The sequence below is a fragment of the Chlamydotis macqueenii genome, chromosome 5 (assembly GCF_036417535.1).
Source record: "Chlamydotis macqueenii isolate bChlMac1 chromosome 5, bChlMac1.mat, whole genome shotgun sequence".
Lineage (NCBI taxonomy): Eukaryota > Metazoa > Chordata > Aves > Otidiformes > Otididae > Chlamydotis > Chlamydotis macqueenii.
Window position 1 is genome coordinate 29,057,662 of NC_141560.1, and position 18,727 is coordinate 29,076,388.

Here is an 18,727-nt window from a genome sequence, read left to right on the forward strand (position 1 = left end):
CGTTGTCCTGTACAAATCTTTTCAGTCTTGTGTCTTACCGTGGCCAGGGTTGCAGCGGGTGGGTGCAGTGCCACACAGCTGGATGAAGGGTGGTGGCACTGCCCAGAGGTGACACCGGAATCTGTGGCTGCCACCATCCTCTGCTGTCTGGGAGATGCTGTTGCCATCAGCTTGGCACTTTTCCTTCGTCGCTTCCTGCTATTTTGAAGTTATTTACCTTGCTAGTGACTCTCTCCTTGAAATGCCTATTTGTTTTCATGCTTCTGTTGAACCAGATAACATTCTCATGATTCAATTGTTGTCTGTTAAGTTTTATTTTTAACAGCATTCATATCCTCCCCCTGCTAGTTTTCCAGCCTGAGTTCCATAGTTTTGTCCTGCAGCTGCGGGGGAGGCTTCTCCTCACTCCCACTAACATTGCAGTTGAATCAAAGCCAGGACATTTTCACTCATCTGTTAAAGTACCGTGATTTTTATTTTATTTTATTTTATTTTGCAATATTGTGAATAGTGGGAATTTCCTTTCCCTATTTAAGGGCACTTTCTATTGTGGAGGGCTTGGATTTGACTCTTTTGTTTGTTTTGGTTTTTTGTTTGTTTGTTTTTGTTTTCTTAGAGAAGAGAATTCTAGATAATTTCCCACTTCTTTAAGCATTTATTTTAAACAGAGGAGTGCTTAGAGCATGTGGAGAAGACCTAAGGAAAGCAGAAAGGTTTCTCTACTGAGCAAGGGCTTGTAGGGACAGCTTGAGAAGAAGCTGACCATCGGCCATCCAACTGCCAAGGACTTGTCTTTTGTCTGAACTCTGACTAAACTTTCTCTCAGAAAATATGCTTGTGGTAATTGTTGTCTCACAGCTATTTAGGGGTCCCTTTCCTCCCCCACCTACCCAAAGGGACAGGGCTAAATATACTTGCACTGACAATTCCCATGACTCTTTAGAACACATCTGATATCAGAAGTTGCACTGAAAATTACAAAGTAGCATGACAGTGGATGAGAGGTTAGTAAAAATTGATTCCCCTTTCCCACATAATTTTGTCTCTGTGGAATACTTCCACTTCAGAGAGTTGGTAAAACTCCTATCCTCCTTCACAAAGTGTAGCTAGAATTTTTTTTTTTCTTGTGGGAAGAGGGAATAATTTCATCTCCATGTGTGCTTACTTTAAACAATTCTGGGAATACTAAATAAATTACACTGTACCAACCATGTGGGTGCTGCAGCACCCAGTACTGTAATGCCTTCCTCTTGTGAGCACTTAAAGATTAAAATCCCTCCAGAGCATGGAAGCAGAGGAAATAGAGGTCTGGAAAAGAAGAAAAAAAACCAAAACACAGTGGGATGATTATGCATATGGGAATCAGCAGGGGCTGTTTCCCCTTCCATGCAAGCCCTTGCAGCTGGAGCCAGGAGCTGGGGGATCTTGTTTCGCCTCAGCACGGGTCAGCCATTCACACCTCTCCTGCCTCGAAGGAGAGTGCCCAAGTGCCTCCCTGGGCTGTGAGCATGGGCACATCCCAGACCCAGCTATGTGGGGTGGCAATAGCATCGCTGTTGCTGGTGAGCTTTGCGGAGCACTGGGTGAGACAGCACCTTGGGGTATCTGTTGGTGTACAGCCCTGCCACCCCTCACAGGGTGAACCACACAAGCACCCAGTCCCTGCTAGCCACCCCTGTCCACAACTCACGTCCCACCCTCTTATGACAAATGACTGGTTTTATCCCAACTGTATTTTGGCTTCCTTTCTGTGGAGTGAGGCTGTCCCTGCAGCTCTGCCACTGCTGCCCTACCTGGGTCAGCCGTAGCGACAAAGTTCATGTTGGCGGTGGAGAAAAGCTGCTTTTGGAGCCAAACCCCAGTTATCCCCAAGGAGAGGGCCCAGCCCTGAGCACACACGGACGGCACTGCGGTGGCCTGTGCAGAGGCCAGCTGCCCACACTCTTCAGGCTGGGTTGACCCCTGGCAGAGGACTTCGAGCTGTTAAAGTTTATGAAAGATGACATTACTGTCACTAGTCCCCCTCACTCGCTCTGATACTGGTACCAGAAACCAGCTACATCCCTGCACGCTGTAACAGAGACTCAGCAGCCTCTGCCTATGGGAAGTGGGAAAGTAAAAGCATCCGAGGCTGGGCTGGGCTCGGCAGGCACATGAGTATGCAAGCTTGTGAGTGTGTGTTTGTTTCCCTGTGCAGCTAGAGGGAAGCCTGATTTCCAGGTAGAATTCATTTGAGAAAACTGGAAGTCATTCCTCTGCTACCAACTAATGCTGGTAATACAAGCCAGTTCTTTTTCCTAAAAGGACTGCAAAATGAAACCACATAGTGTATCTTTTGAAAGCAGAATAATTTTGACAGCAGTAATTTTACCATCAAGACTTTGTTACAGCTCAGCTAGCCTCCCAGGCTTTTTCCCTCACTGCTGTTACTGTTGTGTTTTCTAGCGTACAGGAGAGACTCATTCCCTTTGCCAGGACTGACACAGGAGCAGATCTGTAGTTAAAATATTTACTGTTCCTGAAAGGTGTGTGTTTGAAGTTGTGGATTTTTTAAAAATTTTCTTAAGTAAACTGAAAGAGACACAGTTACAAAAACATAAAAGAACAGCATCTGCTCATGATGTAACTAAAACTTACTAGCGCTGGTCTCACAGGGGAGCCGGCTTAGGCTGCAGCTCTGCAGCGCTGTTGTAAACCACAGCAGCCCCCAGCTCTCCTGCCTGGTCGTCTGCCAACTGTTTTGCAACATGGCACTACTGCATGGCAGCCAGGAGCATGCAAAGTGGGAAATAAAACTGGTGCTATGGCTGCTATCACACTGTTACCATCTCTGTGTTGGTTTAACTCAACTGCATCTCATCTGTCATCAAATGCCTCCATGAGGGGAAGTTCATCTGCAGACTGTTCTACAGAGGCTGCCTGTGATGGGCCTGAGAACTCTGAAAAATTCCCAAAGAGGTTAATGCTCTTACCCGGGACTCAAGGCCTTTGCCCACCTACCTGCATGCCACCTGCCCCTCACCATGAGCTGCTGAGCTGTTGGGAATGAGCCCCTGAGCTCCATCCCGATGAGGCCAATGGCCCTGGGTGAGCTTCATCAGCCTCAGGCAGTGTCCTGCATGACTGTAAGCACGCGTCCCTGTTGCGCTGTGACCTCAGGGTTTGGAGGGGCCTTCTGAGCCTATGGCCGAGGTGTTGGCCAGACCTAATGGCAGAGATAAGAAAGGACTGTCCATTAGTGTGGAAACCTGAAACAAACATAAAAACTTTTGAAATCGAGGAAAACTGCATTACGCTTTCATCTTTAATCTGAAAGGAAAAGAGAAAGAGAGAGAAAAATAAAAAAAAATATTAAATAAAAAAAACCAAAAAAGAGATTGACACTTCACATTTGGCCAAAAGCTCAGGCTTGATCAACCTGCCAATCATGCTATTTCTAACCACGTGCAAAGCACCCAAGAGCGCTTGGTATTTGCCTGTAGCAGTACTGTAAAGTCTTCTGATCACTCGTGAGCAAAGCCTACCATCCTCCTCAGTGACTGATACCCCAATACAGTGAAGAAAATGCTGTGGTTTTTTTTTCCCCCCAAAGAGAGAGAAAATAATTTACATTTTATGTTGCAAATATCTTTGTGTTTAAATGTATGTTGTGTTTGTGTGAAATAAAAGAGAAACTAATCAAGGCTTGGTTTTCTTCTTGAACTGGAATTGAAAACACTTCCAGAGAAGTAAGAAAAGAAGATGTAATGGCATTGTTTTTTTTTTTTCTGGTAGGGGGAGAAACTGGATCCTTAAAGCAAGGAGAGAATTAGAGATCCCATGTTGTATTTAGGCACGCTGTCTTGTTGGCTAGTCTATACAGAGAGCAGAAAGTTACTATACAAAATGATTTTACGCAGGATATAATGGGGATAAATGGCAATAGCATTGCTGGTTCAAACCCAGTGCAGCAGCTGCCACTGCATTTGGCAGGACCCTTGAGTGCGCAGCTGGGGCTGCACCCAGGGTGCCTGTGGGTTGCAGGTGGGTGGTTTGTCTCCCTCAGAGGGGGGACCACTTAGGCAGTGGAACCCACTGACACCTGAGCTCAGGGACACACTCAGATGTCAGCTGCTGGGCCCTGCCAAGACATAGGCAGTGGAGGCAGTGGGAGAAGCACAGATCCAACGCCTGAAGCAAGTATTTAGAAAATAAGGGTTCTCATGCTACTAGCTTAAGGGGCAATTGGCAGAGGGATTTTGGGATCTCCTTGTAGATCTGCATATTTTAAGTACCACCGTTCTCTGGTATGTACAGCAATGCACAGGGGATACAGCCAATTTCACCAATTGCCCAGCAGGCTAGTCAGAAAAGTACCAGTAGCTGGAAATGAGCTGCAAAACATTCAGCTTTTCTACCCACATAAGCAAAGTTTTAATTTTCACTCATAAAAATATCCTAGCAAAGAAAAAAAGGTCGTAGGCAGGGAAACTTGGATTAAAGTTGCCCCAGACATGACTAAAAAGTTGGTCAGCTGCTTAAAAATGACTGGGCATCCCCTACAGAAGCCAGAGGTCATCTCTGTCAGGGACACGGTGCTGACCCAGGCGGGCCAGGTAAGGTGGCTGCGCTTGGGAAAGGTCTGGTCAGAATGTAACCTCAACGTAATGTTTTGGCATGCAGCGACAGTGGGTTGCTTTTTATTTACTAAACACTGTACTTCATGCCAGCTTTGACACTTGTCCCATCTTTATAGTGGTTCACTGGATGCCCTGTGTTCATCACTGTGATGTGACGAACACTGATGTGCACTGTGCACGTTACCCCATGCTCCAAACAAGGGAGAAGATGCCTGTTATTAAGAGGTACAAAGGGCTTCTTTTATAAGAAGAGAAAAAAGAAAGAAGAAGAAGAAAAAAAGACATCTGAACAGACATTTAGTAGGTGAAGGAAGAGGCTTAACAAACTTAAGCTTGGCTGTCTTCAGAGAGTTTTCAAAAGCTCACTGCAAACACTTCTGTTTCAAAGCTTATGCTCATTTATCTATGAGAAGCTAAACACTGGCTAATTCTTTAATTAGTTCCCAACCAGATGTTTTTCTCTGTAGCCAAGGCTTGCAACAGGATAATTATGTCTTTAGTTTAAAAACAAGTGTCAATACAGAAAGTTGTTTTGATTTCTTTTTCTTCAAATGTTTTACTTCCCCTTCTACCTAGATCCCACTCTGTTGGTCCTCGCCTGCAATATTGTCCTGGTTCTGGCTAGGATAGAGTTAATTTCCACCTGACCTCGGAGAGGAACTGGAGCTGGTGGCCAGGGGTGGCCGGGGGACACAGCTGGGATAGGTTACTAATTAGCCAACAGCTGGGATATTTTACTGTTCCATACCCTGTGACATCATGCTCAGTATATAAGTGAGGAGGATAGTACTGCAGGGGAGGTTCCTGCTACTTGGGAGAAAGCTGACCATTGGGATTCACTGTGAGCTCTTGTACTGTAAATTATGTGCTTCAATGCTTTCTGTTACTAGTTTTGTTTGCCTGTTTTCTATCTCTGTTGTGTTTTCTTCTGTAATTCTCTTAAACTTTTTTTTTTTATCTTAGCCCATGAGTTTTACTTTCTTTTCTTTACCAATTCTCCTCCCCATCTCACTGGAGGGTGAGGGGAGTGAGCAAGAGACTGTGTAGCTTGGTCCTGAGCAGGACTAAAGTATGACAAATGTCTTTCCTTTCTTTGGGAAAGGCTGCTTACTCTATTTTTAGCTCCCTGCGCTGCAATCCCAATGCATGGATGTGACCGGGCTAGAGCCAAGCTGATGTGGTAGCTGTGGTGCAGTCATATGATCATAGCACTTGGGGTGTGAATCCTTCCCAGGGCCAGGGAGATGGAGGACTCTAAGCCACCATCAGTTGAGCAGCTCAGCTTATTAAACTGTAATAATGAACGTGTGGCCCTGGATGCCCAAGTGATACACTGCATGCCAGAGACCTACATTTGGAGCTTCCCAAACTCCTACCTGCCACCACAGCTGAATACATTTATTTTAGCAAAGTTTGCAGAGCACCAAATCTCCTTCTAGTTGGTCAGGAGCTGCCTCAGTCTTGACAGTGCTCAGCAGACACAAATCTTCTGGACCTGGATCCCATGTGGACCATAGCAGGAGGGAGAGGAGCTGCCCTCTCTGCCCTTCTCTGGTCCCCAGTTGTCAGTGCACAAAGGCAGGATGCTGAAGGTGTGACAGCAGGCTGTCGTGGTTTTGTTTAGTGAGGGGGGGCCTAAGGTGGTAGCTTCTGTAGGAAACTGCTAGAAGTCGCTCCCCTTTGTTCAGGGGACTTGGCCAGGCCTAGGGCGGACCCGCTGCTGGCCAAGGCCGAGTCGATTGGTAGCAGAATGTCTCGTGATAACGCCTCTGCGATAACGTATTTAAGAATGGGAAAACAGAAAAAAAAAGAGAGAAGAGAAGATGTGAAGAAGCTGAGCGGGGGCAGAGGCGCAGAGGGGGAGGCGCAGGCCTCATGGGCCTTGCAGGCCTCACCCTCTGGCCTCTCGCCAGGCAGCCGACTGGGCCCGACTCGGTCCAGCCCGGCTGCAAGAAGTGGAGAGGAGATGAGAAGTGATGTAAAAAAGATCCTGAGAGACACCTACCAGCCTGTTGTGAGGAACGGCTGCAGACACCAAGGTCAGTTCAGAAGGAGGGGGAGGAGTAATGCGGCTCCTGGCCAAGATTCCCCTGCAGCCTGTGGTGACGACCATGGTGGAGCAGGTTGTCCCCCTGCAGCCCATGGAGGTCCACGGAGGAGCAGAGATCCACTTGGAGCCCGTGAAGGACCCCGCACCGGGGGAGGTGGATGCCTGAAGGCAGCTGTGGCCCGTGGAGGGCCCGCTGGGACAGCTGTTCTAGAGGGACTGCACCCGTGGAAGAGATGACCCACGCCGGAGCAGTTCCACAAAGGACTGTGGCCCGTGGGAGGGACCCCACGCTGGAGCAGGGGAGGAATGTGAGGAGTTCTTCCCCCGACCATGAAGCAGCGGCGTAAAACAACATATGATGAACTGACTGCAACCCCCATTCCCTCTTTCCCCCTGTGCCGCTCGGGAGGGGAAGGTAGTAGAGATAATGTTAAGCCCGGGAAGAGGGAGGGGTGGATGGAGGTTATCTTGTTCTCTGTCTCATTATCCTGCTGTTTGTAGTAATAAATTAATAGTTTTCTTCAAGTCGAGTCTGTTTTGCCCGTGACGGTAACTTTAAGGATTTCTCCCTGTCCTTATCTCAAACCTCGAGCCGTTTTTCCTTATATTTTCTCTCCCTGTTCTCTTGGAGTGTGGGGGGAGTGAGAGAGAGACTGCGTAGTCTGGTCCGATCGGGGCTGAACTACGACACAGGCTTACCCAAGGAGATTCAAACTGGCTTCATTTACCCACTGGGAGAAGATTCTGAGCATTAGGCTACACAGAGTGTCCTTGTTGTGAGGGAGTGTGATCTTTCTGGTTAACCTGTTGAAGCTGCTCCATTTCTGAGGGAATAAATACATTTTCATGGACTTAAGAGCAAACTTATCTGAACTGGAATATTGTGGCTTATCTGCCTTCAAGAAAGATAAGGATAAAAAATGTTCTTTTATCAGTCCACTGGAGAAAATAAGTATGATCAGAGATCTAGAAAATATGGTGGGTACCCCATCCCTGGAAACATTTAAGGGCAGGCTGTCTGAGGCTCTGAGCAACCTGATCTAGTCAGGGATGTCCCTGCTCCTTGCAGGGGGGTTGGACTAGATGACCTTTGAAGGTCCCTTCCAACCAAACCGTTCTATGATTCTATGACTTGTGAGAACAAACTAAAAGACCTAGGATTGTTTCTTCCAGGGGTAAGGAGAGTGGGGAGAAGAGTAAAGGAGGAAGTAAAGGCACAATAAGAGTCTTAAATGCAGGAAAGATTCCTGCAAAGAATAAGGAAGTAGTTTGTTCTCTATACTTCTGATGGATATGTCATGGAAACTCACAAAAAAAAAAAAATTAGATGAGGTGATAAACTCAAAGGGGACTTATTTGTAACAAACTGATAACAAATTCAAACTTAGCCCTACTTTAACCAAAATTGCTTTAAGACTCCAATATCGTTAACGATCCACAGGTTTAAAACATTACTCAGGAATTAATACTACACAATAGGCTTAAGGATTCTTAAGTTTTACAGCCGATGAGCCAAAAATGACAATCACTCACCTAACAAAGGGAGGGCTCTCAACCTTGAGGAGTTTCCTTAGGTGAAGTCCCAGCCTGAGGGGAGACTCCCTAAATGCAGACCCATTGCTCCAAGGAGGAGCGGCTTAAGCTCCTATCCAGAGCAGCCATGCAGCTGGTTGGGCTCTCTGTTTTCTAAGAAATGTTGAATTATGGGTCATCTTTAATCATCACTCATTCATTACAAATGGAAATAATACTGGGGGAAAAATAAGGGAATGCTGAAGAAATATAAAGTGGGGCATCAGATGTTATCCTTTGAGAGCATATAGGGTTTTGAAGGCAGGAATCTCCACTCCCTTCCCCAGTTCATGTCCTGATTAAAGGGAACATGCTTGTGTCTGGCCAGAAGTCAGCATGTGCTACCTCCGTTGAACATTTTCTCCCCTTTGCAAAGCTGTGTTTATTTCCAAGTATATTGTAAGTAAATTCTCAGTTGAGTCATTAATTCTTTCACCACATCTGAAAGAGCGTGAGTTAACTAATGTGATCGTAAATTCAAGCACTTGGAACACCAGTACTTGAGCCTAGATGTGTTTATTAATATTAAATACCATGGGTAGCTCTTGCAAACTTTTATTTCACTTTTAAAATTGGCAGTCTATCAAAATTTGATATAAGGTTGGGACCTATAGTATTCTTGCTGCTATAAATATGTTAATATCCTAAGCCAAACATTTCCCCCCTTATTGTTAGTGTATTTCCTTTGCTTAGTCTCTGCAAATGTGCCCAGGGAGCACATGAAAATTGTTGGAGTCTCAGCTTCCTTTCATTCCCCTTGTCAGCAAATCATGGCCAGAAGATGTAGATGAGGCCATTTTGGAGGAGGTGAGGGCTTCCGCAGCCTATGCAGACGGCACGTCTTTGCCAAGTTGGCTCAGCACTTTGAATGGGACAGACCCCACTGCTGTTGCCTCCAGACAGAGCACCCATGCTGGTACCACGACCAGCATCACCCCATGCACGAGGCACAAAGGGGAAGGGAGTATCTAGGAGACTTCTCCCCTGTGGTGATAAGACTCAAATGATACCTCCGTTTGCTTTGTTAGCTGCTGATCTCGAGAACTTTGGGCTATTAAATTTGTGCTTTCTCTCCTGAGAGACGAGGAGTAGGAAGATGCAGATGACAGCTTTTGCGTTGTCTCTGTGCTTCCTCGGGCTATGGTGGTCTGGGCTGCAGAGCGCTCCTGCAGGCTATTGCAGCACATGGACCTCACCCGCACCGTCTGTGAACTGCTTTGCTACCCAGAATCTGCTCATGGCAGTGGATAGAGACCTAGGAGCATCCCCACTCTCAGTATCACCCCTGGGCTGTTCCCAGAGCTGTCCTGCCTGGCCCTCGATACCTTTTGGGTGGCATGTTATTGTCGTGACATGTGGCAGAACTAGCAGCCACGAGCTGCAGGTGCAGGCCCAATGCCATTGAGTATGCTGGCTCTTCCTCTTTCTCTTGTAGTAAATGAGTTTTCTCTTGCACACCCTGCGATTCTGGGAATTATTGACATTAAAGACGGTAATTATCAGGTTTAGTGGCGGGCCCAGAACAGGCAGGGACACTGAGTGATCTTTGCTTGAAGAACGAGTCTTGCAGATCAAACTTCAGTTGCAAGAGAGAGCCATAGCATGGCTGCTGTCAGAGCACCATGCAAGATGGCAGCACTCAGCCCTGTCACTTTGAATGCTATTCAGATGCGTACCTGCAGTCTTAAAACATGTTTGCAATGGAGAACCTTGCACAGTTGTAGCCATCTGCCCTGTCTTTTCAGAGCACCTGATGCTCTGCAAGCAACTGCTCAACACTTTCTTTCATGGTTCTGGCTGCACATCATTGGAAGAAATTGTTTTCTGCAAGTATTGAAGATGAGCTTGCTGTATGAGGCTGCCCAGTGACGTCTCCATGGCATGTGAAAGTTTCCTGTTAGAAATGCCTCAGGACCTAAAGCAACATGCTCTTGTGAACTATTTAGTAATGACTCCTGGACAGAAGATAGTAGCAAAGCCATTCAAAACTTATATTATTATTCTCTCCAGTAATTAATTGCACAAATCATGGCCTACATTTGTCCTTTCAAGTATCAGAAGAAAGATTACTAGAAAGGTTCAATAAATCAAACATGGAAGTGTTGCCACCAAGTGGTACAAGCTGTGTTAGGCAATGGCTCGTAATTTATAGATCACAGTGACGAATCTGAGATGCCCTGATGTGTTTGTAAAAATTCTTTTTTTTTGCTTTGTTTAGCTATCTTTTTCTTTTCGTGATGCATTTTACTTCCCGTGATGTTGAATGATCATACTAGTACGCACGTCTAGGCAGTCACAGGGTGTATTAAATGCCTCTTTCAGCTGCTTCTGGAGATGCAGGCAGTGGAGAGGCAAATATATAGGGTCTTCAGGGTGCATGGGACTGTTCAGGGTGTCTCCAATGCAGTCCCGTTTCATCGGGATGCAGCGTATTCCCCCCTCCGCAACCTCAAATGTGAGTGGAGAGAGTGGCCCCGCAGGAGAACGTGCCCCCCAGACTCTGACCACCGGCCCACCCCTGTCATTTCCAGCACAGCCCCTCCTGAGTGACTTTGATGATACTTTTGAAATGATTTGTGAATATGTATGTTTTTTTAATGGCACTTATGTGTCTGCTAAGGTGTTTTGTTTTTCAGCCAAAGTACTAAGTACGCTGTACTTTAGCAACATGCTTTGCTCTACTATGCAGGAGCTGAACAATGGCCTTTGCTTCCCTGTTGATAAGAAAGTCTAGATTAAAATAAAAAAAAAAAAAAGAATTTTTGTGGAAACAAGAGTGAGGTACTTGTTATTACTTGTGATGCATGCAACATTGTTCTTAAGAGGTGCCTCTCCCATGGGAACAGGGGTCTCCAGAGCTGCTCAGGGCATAAGGCAGCAGCAGGCAAAGGGAGGGATATGGAGACTTGTGCACAGGTGCACACACCCCCCAAACCCCACCTCTGGGCATGCACGTTTAAATCCCAGCACCTGCCAGGGGTGCAGAGGGTCTGCAGGTCTCGTGCTCCTTTGCCTCCCGGCACCAGCAAAACCACCAGCTGAACGGTCCCTGTCCTTTGGTGAGTGGAAAGGTGCCAGTGGTGAAGGAGCCCAGGGAACCGAAAGTCACAGTGGGGCCTCGTGTGATGGCAGTGCTGGGTTGGGCACATGGATAAATTGAACATCTGGAATAGACGCCCAACAGGAAAGATTTAGGTCAAAAAGATACTTTTTCAAAGCTGACGTCTTTTCTCAGCAGACACTGTTTCTTAGCTTTCTTTCAACAACCTCTCCCTTTCTCTCTGTGTTTGGATAATTGCCTTTTATTTCTTAAGAAGAGTTAAAGCCTGACATAATCCTTATTTTTTTTCCTTTTTTTTTCTTTTAAAACGTTGTCTGTGTTGACACTATTATATTCAGACCAAGCAAATGATGGCAAAAGGCAGAAGCAGTCACCAAGCTCCTTTTATCCCACGTTTAGTCGCTGTTAACTACAAATCACAGTAGAGGAGTTAAATTAATGCAGCTGATCTCCAGAAAGGAACCAACAGAAGGAATTGGTAAATATATGTGTTAGTGAAACCTGAGGGGAGAAAAGGTCTCAAAAAAATCTTGCCGCATAACTTGCAAAGTTCTTACAAGTGTGAATGTGAACACATTTCAATTTTATGTTTTCACATTATAAAGAGAAAGAAAATAAATGTAAAAGGGAATGTTAAACAGACCCTAACACCTCAGAGGGAAAAGATTATAATTAGGCTATCAGATCTATTTAAAATATGTCTTATAAGAAGTAGGAGAACTTGCCTGAAATGGTTTATGTTTTACTTTATTATACAAAGTAAGTTGAACTTGACCATTTATGAATAGCTAATCCATTTCCTCTATGGTGACTGCTCTTGAGACATGACATTTGCATACGGTTCTTCCACTTCTTATTACTACTACTCCTTTAAAAAATAATTAACACAGATAAATCCAGCAGACAATTTGATATAATAAATTCGCTAGTAGATGAAGTAATTGTTTTGGAAATTATTGTAGAAAAAGTAGGTTTTCTTTGTTTTTCAGTGAGGTTTTGCAGGTGGAAGAGGCCAAATCTTTAGGACATGGTTGTTTGTACATGGTTGTATCTGGTGTATATCTGTCTCACCTAGATTTGTAAGCAGAATACATATACTTTTTTTTTTCCCTTTCTATCAGATTCTTTCTCTTACTGAAGTGACAGAAACATAAACAGAAAATGTCATAAAACCATGTAAAAATGAAACACAAAGGAATCACCAGGCAACTTCCTATAATTTTGACTAAAATTCTGTCCATCAACAAAGAACAGTTTTAAGCAAGGTATTTGACAACTATTTAGATAAAGCCATCTTGTTTTCATTGAAATTTTACAAGGGCCAGGAAGCTTTCTAGCTGTTTCTACTTTTGTTAATGGGCTTAACAGTGCCTGCATTGAAGGTGTTAAATCTCCAGTGAATACTGTGCTATATCTCTTTGACAGAACCAGAATAAAAGAAAGAAAAACAAAGAAATCCAAGTATGTGTGGTTGAGCAGAGTGTGTATATTTTGGTGAGGAAAATGGTAGATCAAACTTCATGGGGCTGGAGCAGGGTGAGAACAAATTTGGAGCCAAATGACTCAAATTAAAATGGCCACGAGCAATAGGCAATGCACTAGCAGAAAGACACGGCCTGGTTATTTATGAGGTGGTAGGTGACAGGTGTGCAACAGAGCCTGCCATGTGCCAGGATCATCATGTTCGGAGACACATCCCACTCCTGCCGGATGCTGGAAGCAGACGCACACAATCCATCGGGGATGAAGGGGTGGAGGATTGGGTTCTCCACCTCTAATTTACACGGTGACTGAGTTAGATAAATCATCTTCCAGGCTAACCTCTCTCTTGCCTGCCTGGAATCACCTCTGGTGGTGCCAGCTGGTCCCACCAATAAGGCTGTGCAGGAATGCAACGTGAGTGCCCACCTAGATCAGCCAGACAACCCCTGTGCTAACTCACAACCCCAAACCTCGTTGCATCACTGCTTCTGGTTGGTGTGTTTGCCAGACCTAAAAGTAATGATTAAACCTTCGTAATGACCTCTGAGAAGCAGCAGAGAGAAACAGTTTCTAGCCCTGAATGTTTCATCTTATTTATTTGTTTGTTTTGCATCTATTTTTGAAGGAAGAGGAAAAAATATCATGGGGCATTAAAGTTGAAATATCTAAACTACTCTTTTTTTTTTTTTGGTATGTTAGAATAGGCTTAAGCATTCAAATAATTGAGCTAGATGGCTAATCTACTGTCGGCCCTGAACTCTGCATTAGTTAAAAATATATTAAAGGATTAGAAAATAATTGTTGTATTAGAATTACAGGGAATGAACATCAGCACAGAGACCTTTCCACACACTACTCATACACTCAGTGAACACGTGTGCGTTGGGGAACCTCTTTGCCTCACACCTGATTTCAGCGCTGCGGCACCATCCCCTGCTGCATCCCCAGGACAGCACAGAGTGAGAAAGGACACAGCCACACAGAGCTGCTGCTGGTTTTCAAAGACAGCTCAAGCACTTGTATGCAGAGGGAGAAATTGTGACATTTGTACGTTCCTGAGCTGTTTCTTTCTTCCCCCATATTAATTGCTTTAGGAAATGTCCCAGCTTGAAGTCCCCTACCCAGAAACCCCTTTTTCTTACTTTCTCCACTATCTCTCTATGTTGTGACCTAAGAAACATCTTTGGGGTTTGCTACTAATTAGCTGTGGCAGTGGCCTGGTTAATGGTGTCACAGGGCTGCTTCTCCAGCAATAGCTACCGGCACGAGCCGACCTTGCAGTTTTCCAGATGTAACATTTCCTCAGTTCATGCTGAAAAACCCCAGGAAAACAAAACAGCACTGCAAAGATCAAACATAACTGCAAAGCACTGTAGCTTTTCAGTGCAGAGCCGTGAAAACGGCTTTCTCCACTAGAAACCGAGGCCTTTCCCCTGGCAATTTGTCTTTGCTGCTGTCGCCGTCTTTCCCCTCCCCGTATGCCTCCCTGCTCGCCCATGTCCGCACTGCATGGGGCTGGCGGGCACCCGGGAAGGCCAGGGCCCTTGTTTAAGCACATTTCATCTGCTCATCTATCACAAGAAAAAGGGTCCTTTTAACGGACTCCAGGTGTATCGACCGAAGCGAGGTCAGGCTTTGAAACACTTGTGCTGCAGCACGGGGGCTTGCTGGAGTAGTGCTTTTGATTTCCGTGGGATTACTCCTGGGAATAACTGCTCTGCGAAGAACAGAGATGTTTTGTCTTCCTCCAGGACAATATGGGTCAAGTCTTTTGCTGAACGAAAAGGAAAGTCTGGGTGCAGACTCACCGTGGCAACTGGGGAGCAGGGGATGGAGGTGCCAGGGCATGACCAGGCAGCACTTTTTCCTCCTTGCCCCGCCCTGAAGGAGCCTTACAGTTCCACAAAAATCTCTCTGCCTTCAACCAGGTGCTCTGGCTGAGGTGGTGGTGGAAGGATGGTGGTCATGTAATGAATACAGTACTTCTCCCCACTCTCTGTCCAACCTCCGAGGCAGTGGGACCCAGGTGCCCACCACCTTCTATGGTTCACGTATATAACCCTTTGTTTCGGCTCTGAGAGCCATTGGTGGGTTGTAACCATGGCTCAGCACTCGCCTGTAGGCAGGAACACAATGTATGTGCCAGCCCAGCAAGGGATGAAAAGGGAGACCAAAAGTCTATGCAGTACGTGGGAAGAAAAGGGCTACTCTATGACAATAAATTAGATGTAGATAAAATGATTAAACAAAAGTTAAATGTAGATGAATTAGTATTTAGATAAATTAGGAGAAATTATTCCTCTGTTTAAAGGACAAATGTACTGCAGACGTGCCAGACCTGGCAGTGGAACAGGGCCCGTTTATGTTGCCTAAGTATATGACTCTCTGTATTTTTCCTCAGAGATACTATTGACATTACAAAAATTATAAATAGAGCACCCAGAGCAGAAAAATACAGGAAGGAAGCGGAAATCTCTAATAAATTATATGTCTTAAAATGATCCAAGTAGAGGGAGGAAAAATGTACCTTCAACAACAGGAAAGTTTAAAAGACTTCTCTCAGTGTGGGAAGACACAAAGGTTTTGGTACTTTATGATTTAGTGGGGAAAAGGTTGAGATTGCTTTTACTGTATTGTGATTAACGAATCATGCTGTTAAAATTCTCTTAAATGGGACACTGCTTTCTTGCAGGAGGTCACAGATTTCAGAGCACTTAGTTTTCATTCAGTTTATCCAAAGGTTGGGCTACCGAGAACCTGGCACTAAACTAAACAAAAAGTATTATGTAAGTTATAACAAAATACAGCACTCTCATCCCAAATACTGGCTGCTGCGAGTTATGAACGAATCAGGGATGCCAGGTCTGATTTTGTGTGGGGGAATCTGAGGGATATCTTAGATACCAGCATGATTTGGCTTGCGTTGAGTTGTGGCAATCCAGATTCCCCAGCCACGATGCCAGAGGCAGCAAACGTACCCCAAGCGAGCAAAGTCTTTGGGCTGTTGCTTGCTTGGGGCTGGAGGTGTCTTGCAGAGAGCTCCCCACCGGCCCACCCTGCCCAAATAGTACTCCCCAGGCAGCCACTGTCGGAAGCAAGCCCTGTTGCTACCCAATGGCTTTGCACGTGGACTGTGAGAGAAAGCTGCTTGTCCGGCGGTTTTGCTGGTGAGCTGTGGAGAAAGGGACCTGACTTTGAATGGAAAGCGCAATAACATGAAGATGAAATTGTGTTTTCCAGCCTCCAGCCCAGTGCTTCAAAACTCTCTCTCTTCCCTTTCTAGTAAACACGAAGAAAAAAAGACATGCAATAAAAATTCTCATGCACACAGAGCGAAGGATCATGCCATTTTTACAGTCAAATTTGAAGATGAATTAGTCTTTGAGATACTGTCTATTTAAGGATTATGTTGTTAATATCCAAAATTTGACACACATTTTTTTTTCCCCCTTCAGTCACTACCTGCAAAGCCTCTCTGAAAATTATCTCTTATGAAATTGTGTCATTAATGGCTTCCTGTGAGGTTTCTTTTGGAAGCGGCAGAAAGGTAAATAAAAATGAATTAATACAGCGTTTTGGGTTTGTAGGCAAAATATGCAAATATCTTACTGACAAAGCCTCAGTAGCATTAAAGGCTTTCAGATCCTATCCTCAGAGGCTCTGCTGTGGAATTAGAAGCCTTTAGGCAACCTTTAACTGAGTTTACGTGTTATACACACACACAAACACACACACACACACACACACTCTCTCTCTCTCTCTCTCTTTTCCCCTAATGTCCTCTTGGACCAATTCCCTCTGGTGCAGTTTTCAGCTTCACAGTTCATGAATTTTATTTTCAATCAATAAATAAACCTATTATCAAGTTTTGTATTCTCATCATATATCGTCATTTCTCATAAACCATCTCGCTGCATGGGTCAGCTTCACTGAGCATGTGCCTCTCACCTTTATTTCTCAGCAGAGGGCTGTCAGGTGTACAGATGGGATGCGCATGAAGATCTAATCAGATTTCAGTTCTAAGTAATAGTTATGAATAAGCCTCTGTAACAATTCTTCATTGTTTATTACTATTACTATTGCTATTACTATTAGTCTAATTATTATTACTATTATTATTATTAAACTGTTTTGAGATAGTGATCAGCATTTTGTTACTTTTTGAGCTCTGGTCAGTAACATCTTATGGTGTGGAGCAGAGGATTGCCTTGCAGGCCCCCAGCCCCACCTATATCATCAAAGAAATTGTTATTTCCGAAGTACAACATCACAGCACCTACTGGGCATTATAGGCAACTGAAGGAACGCTTCTTGCCTGTTCTTTACAAGGGTGCCAAGTTCGCACTGTAGCAAACTATAAAGGGAAACATTTTAAGAGCCAGTGACCCACCATGGTGAACCCCTCCTTGTTGCTCATGCAGATTTCTTTATGCAGCATTAGTTTGGGTGTGGTGTGAAAAGGACTTCACGGTGATCAACTCCTTGGATAGTTACTGATTCGTACCTTGAATTTTATCTGTCAGGCCAGACAGAGTATTAAATGAGGGTGTCTGTCCTGGTTTTGGCAGGGATGGAGTTAACCAGGACAGTGTTATATGCAGTTATCAAATGATAGTATTACAAGGTCAACTGAAAAACAATATTTTGAGCCAAAGCAAGAATCTCTCAAAGGAGGCATTTGGGATTTCCCACTTTTAACAGGAAGATGCGGACTCTGAGGAGGTATCTTTCAATCTGCAGCAGTGGCTCAGTTACAGAGAGTATCTATGAGGAAGGGAGCTTTGTGTTCATGGTCTAAGTAAGGGTCTAGGACATTGCAGTGACTTATTTTAGTCTGGAAAAAAACCTCTAGTCTGCATTGGAAGATGAATTTAAGTAGTGGGAACAAATGCATAGCTGAATGACAAAGTCTGTGTCTCATTGTAGCACCATGAAGCCGCAGTGGCCAATGTTTGAGATGATGCACATCTCAGCACCATGCCATTAAAGAAATGGAAGAATTTTTGAGCTTTGTATTCTTTTTCTTGAGTCTGGTATTGAGCCACTGCTGAAGTTAATATTTGTGAGGTTTGGGAAAATTGTTTACATGGTGTGATTTCCAGTCATATGAATTTCAATACTCTAAGCAACTTGACTTAAATTTAGATGGCTCCAAGTGTCTTTAGAAATTCTGTTCTGTGCCCACACCCACCTGAGTCAGTATATTCCTGACACTGCCAGCCAGGAACGACATACAGGAGGAACAGTGTGCACAGTGCGATGACTGACAGCAAGGCAGGTCTGTGGTGGAGTCCCATCTTCCATGCTGCCCTACCGTGACTCTGCCACACGGTGCTTGAGCCACCCAGCTGATGTAAGTCCCTGCTTATTGTGGGAAGCCAGTTCAGTTTCAGCATATGGAGATGTTCAAGCCATGAACCAAAGAAGCAGAGAAAGTAGATGCCCTCCTGATGCTGAAGTTAAAGGATATCTCCTATCGGAAATGGCAGTTCCCACCTTCTTCTCCCATGGGTGCTTTCTCTGAAATGCCCTACTTGTTCCTGTAAGTACAACTCACCTGCTGCAGGAGAACATGGAGCCAAAATAAAATGAAAAGATACTTTCAATTCTTCATGAAACTCCACTATTTGCTCACAAAAATATGCTGGAAACCATAGGAAGAAACTTATAGTGCTAACAAGTATTTTTGCTGCTGGTTTTGTTTCACATTTTTTGTTCATTTTTTTATTGCTGCCAATTTGTCTTACCCTTAACTCTACAAACTGCACACTTATAGAGCAGATTTCTTAGTAGTGTCAGCAAGGTCACTGTTTCAATGAGGTCTTACGGTAAAAATAAACAGTTACCATTATCTGATATGTCACCCATGATCAGATTTCTTCAGAAAAATATCTATACAATTTCTGCTTGAAATGGTGTATATGGTGTATCAATTACTGTCTG